The sequence below is a fragment of the Cryptomeria japonica genome, chromosome 7 (genome assembly GCF_030272615.1).
Source record: "Cryptomeria japonica chromosome 7, Sugi_1.0, whole genome shotgun sequence".
NCBI classification, from domain to species: domain Eukaryota; kingdom Viridiplantae; phylum Streptophyta; class Pinopsida; order Cupressales; family Cupressaceae; genus Cryptomeria; species Cryptomeria japonica.
The window spans coordinates 188,637,541-188,642,603 of NC_081411.1; positions in this window are offsets into that span (position 1 = coordinate 188,637,541).

Consider the following 5,063-nt stretch of genomic DNA (forward strand, 5'->3'; position numbering starts at 1 on the left):
GGAGAGAGGAGGATCTTGTGGGTGGTAGCAATGACAACCCTCGAGTGAGAGACTCTCATTTGAGAGCGATCACAAGGGATCTTTGTGTGACCCTTGCTGCATGGCCTGTTTGTGCAATGGGGGTCATAAGGAGGGATATAAGGCTAGAATGCCTTTGGGGGGCATAAGGAATAAGGGGTTAAGATTCTTGATGTATTTATTGGGCCATGAGGTGGCTACTTGTTTTTCCATACTTGCAGTTCTCCTCAGGGTATTGGTCCACTACCACCCTTAAAAAGGTCATCACCAAAGTGTAGTGCTGTGTAGCCAAGTTGGGAGTGTGTCTGAATCTTTGTGAGTGTATTTTTGTCTTCTATGTGTTTGCATGTTTGTTACCCATCTAGGGCTTGGTTCTCCAAGCTTGGGGGTGGCTACCAGTTAGCCTAGGCTAGGAGGTGAGCACTCCATGGTCATATTTGTGATTTATTATGCAGGAAAGTCAAGAGAAAGGAATAGGACAAGAGAAAAGTTGCAGAAGATTATTGTTGAAGAAATTTAAATTTATTTGCAGTTATTAGTTTTGTTAAAAGAAATACGCCCTCATTTGTTGAAAAGAGAGGCAAGTTGTAAGTTTGAAATATAGACATGAGAGTTGGGATTGTAGTTGAAAAAAAAGAAACATCCTGTAAATTTTGCAAAATATCTTAGAGTTGTAAAAAGCTTGTTTTATTTCTATTCCTGTTTCAAAAGAAAAAAAAAAGCTACTTTGATTTGCATGCAATAGTTTTCTTTTTGTAATATGGAAAAAACAGTTTTTAATTTATTTTACCTTCATTCTACTTGCAGAAAAATATGAGTAGTATGTATTATCAACATTTTAATGAATGTATGCATGTTGTTTTAAAGGTGTAAATTGCAGTTTATTTTTCCTATTGTAAGATCTAAGTTTTATGGACCCTAGTAAATATTAGTTGTAAGAAGTGAAATTTCACAATTAATTTTTGGAATAAAATCTAAAGAATTCCTCTCTTCTAATCTCTTAACTTGAGTTTATTAAACTTTATATTGTTAAGTTTCTATTAAATTATTTATTTCTATGGTTATTTTATTGTAGGAAATAAACCTATAACTATCACTTTGCTGTTATCTTATTATATTTATTTACCTTAGACTCCAGCAATATCATATTTTTGCCTTTGATAATATTCAGTAAAAAGATCAGAGTGTTAAAAACATATAAATTCCATCTAAACCCTATATTCATAAAGCAAATGGAAAAAAAAAAAACATTAATCATCTCTGTAATTGAAAATATAAATAAACTTCTTTCACTGTTTTTTTTAAATATACATAATAACAAATATATATATATATATATATATATATATATAAATATATATATATATATGTATATATTTATATATATAATATATATTTATATATATATATATATATATATATATTTTAAATTTCATAACAAAAAAAGTTTACGCAGAGGGTTTCGGCTGGGGCCGAGAGCACTGTGCAATGCACAGTGGCCGGTGGCCGAGCGCATTGTGCATGGCACAGTGGCCAGCGATCGAGTCTACTGTGTATTGCACAGTGGCCGGCGAGCCAATCTCACTATGCATTGCACAGTGGCCGGCGACCGTGCACACTGTGTGATACACAGTGGCCGGTGGCTGAGCCCACTGTGCCTTGCACAGTGGAGTCTTCGGCGGCGCTGACCTCCACCTTTCGCCTCCTCCCTGCGTTTGCATATTTCAACTGCCGTTCGTTCAACCCGTCCGCCCCCATGGCCGCCCTGCGTGGTGATGGGGTTCAAAAAAAAAGATTAAATAATAAATTTAAAAAGAAAACCCTAGCTCGGTTAGAGCTAGGGTAGAGGGGAAGATAAATAAGTTTAAGTTTTTTTTTAGAAAGTAAGGAATCAAAGAAGTAATTTTATAATGTAATATAAATTAGGGTTTTCATGAGATTTATTTTTAAAGTTGTGGAAGAAATTTATATTTAAAATTGGTTAGGGTTTTCAATTTAGATAGACGTGGAACTTATAATTTCAATTAATCATTTATAGAACTAACTATTATTGAAGCCTTAAATTAAATAGAAGGGGAAAATGTAATTCCTTGATAACTAAAATTGGTTTTTGGAAAGATAATTTTCCTCATCGAATAATGTCATTTAGAAAATTAATTTGACACTTTAATCCATTAATTTAATTAATGATTTAAAATGAAATTTAGACAATATGGCTTTATGGGAGATCAATTTTTATCTTCGTCTACCCCTTTAAATGAGTTTAATAAATTAAACTAACGACTTTATTTGATGAGAAAATAAATTAAAACATTTAGTTTCCGCAAATGAATTTTTAATTAAGTTTCAATACTTAGTTAGTATCATAGTTAGTTCGATCTTTGTTATGGCCAACATGTTAACACATGTCGTGATAGCAAACTTGGTTATTTAACTAGTCATTTTAAAAAAAAATCGTTCCGTTTTTGCCCTAAATTTTGGGCATGACAAGTAGTTTCTCTATTTTTATTTTCTTATCTAATTCAATCACTGCTTGCCTTCTAGCCTCAATTCTTTTGAACAAATCATTAGGAATTTCATTTGCTACTTCCATTAAAAATTTCTTGTACATGTCCATATGTAATATAACACTATTCTCAACTTGCTCTTTCTCATCAGCAGTTAGAGTGTCATAAATTTTCTCTATGTTTTTCAGTTTTCCTTCCTCTGTGATTTCATTTAACAATATATCAAGAGGTGCCAGGTCACTGTTAGTCCTTTTCTTTTTCTTTTGTGTTAGTTTCTTCTTGGGTGTGGCCTTTCTAACTGGAGATCTCACTGCTTGTTTCTTTTGCCTTGGCCTTCTAGGTGAAGGAGTGGTTGCCGGCGAGGGATCTCTTTTTCTAACAACTCTTTTAAAAGTTGCTAGCATGTCACCTTCCGAAGAAGTACCTGCCAGTGATAGATGAGTTTTAGGTTGTGGAGCTGCCAACTCATCTTCTTTTATGCCGGTTTTCTTCAATACATCTTCCTTAATGGCCTTTGCTTGTCTGGATCCTTTCCTTACAAATGCCTCAACCTTCTTTACTCTTTTCTTTGATTGTATTTGGCTTTCTATGGTCTCAGCACTACCAAATACTTCTTCCTTAGGTTCATTGGGGGCTTCCAGAAGTGCTTTAGCATAAGTTTCAACTATGTGGTCATCTGTCTCATAGCCCATCTCGGTTACCCAAATTATTCTTGGGATGATCGCTTCCATCTAGATTTCATCTTTCTTAATAACAAAGCATATATCATCTTTGTATTTGTCTACTATTTTCTGGGATAACCTTATTCTTTGCTTCATTTTGGTCTTCAATGCTTGGAAAAAGTCATGAATATTGTTCTCCTTGTTCTCACCCATGGTATTGAACAGTTCTGTCAATTGCTTTCCTACCGCTATGTCATATCCAAGTTCTTTATAACCTATACCGGGAACCTATTTTGTTATGTGTAGCATTAGGCATACTAACAGATTTCCAAATCTGAAAGTTCCTTTCTTGTCCTTCTTGATTTTTCCAAGGTTGTCAATTAGTTTATCCTTTAACCATTCATAGATGTCAATTTTTGCATTGTCTGTTACCATATCATAAGCCCTCTTAATGCATAAACTTGAAACTGAGTTAAGTCTGTTAGCATGAGTGGCTTTGTAACCTAATATCATACTTATGAATCTCACATTGATATCTTTTACATCATTAACCCTTAGAGATCTCTTATCAAATGTTGCGCTAGTTAGGTTTATAACTAGGTCATTGGGAACCTTTTTGGTTTTATCTGGTCTCTTACCGGTGGTTGGTAACCCTGTGACCGCTTTCACAGCTTCCTTGGTGATCTTGTGGATTGCATCTAACCAAGAAAAATTCACCATGAACTCTGCTTAACACTATCCTAATCACATCTTTAGGAAATTCAGGAATGCTAAGGATTTCTTGAATCCTAGGGTTTCAATAACCTTGTGTTCATCTTTAACATTTCTGGTATCATCACATATTATGGTTTTATACATGGTTTTGATTTTCTCATCTCCTAACTCTTCAATGTTGTAGTGGATGTACATTCTAGGGTCTTCAGCATATACAACTCCTTTAGGGATTTGAGAAAATGCACCTAAGGTATCATCCTTCTTTTCTATCTCGGGAACTAGCTGAAATATGGGCCTAGGTCTTTTAACAACTTCAACAATAGTAGGGTTTGCTATGTATTCAATTGCAGAGGTGGATGCCATGATTAAATACCTTTTTCTACCTTGGGTGGATGATTGCTTGGAGTGTGCTTGCTTCTTTCTCGAAATGCCTTAGCTCAGAATCTTCGCGCACTCTGAAAATTTGAAATCATGGTGAAATGAAATGGAGCCAAAACCTTATTTTTATAAAGTCTTTTCATCATCTACCACATTAATTACATGCTGGTTAAGTATTCACTTAACATTGTCTGCCGGTAATAAGTAATTTTCAACTTCTTATCTCTAATCGAGGGAATAATTAGCACGTGTCATTTGATCGCCAAACCCTCAAGGAAATTTTCTTCAATTAAATGAAGAACTTACTGTCGGTGGAGCACTGCTCTATCCTACTGGTGAAGCATCACTTTGTCCTACTAGTGAAGCATTGGTTGGTTCTACCGGTGGAGAAGTATTCCCAATATTTAGGTCAGCTTTTCTAATGCATTGTTTTGAGAATTCTTGCTTAACCTCTTCAACTTTTTCTTTACCTTTCAAGCTAGCACTTTTGTTGTCTACTAGTGTTCCTTTACTTCTACAAAATTTAGCAATATGCCCAATCTTGTTACGTGCATAACAAGTTACATTATTCTTCTGAATAGCTTTCTGATAACCTATGCCAGTTTGTGTTTTGCATTGATTTGATAAATGTCCAAATCTTCCACAAACATAACATCTCACATTCATTCTGCAGTTTTTCAGAGTTGTGACCAACTTTGTTGCATTTTGAACAATGACCGATGGGTGTATTGATATTCTGATAATTCCTAGATCTACATTCATTTGCTCTATGACCATACTGATT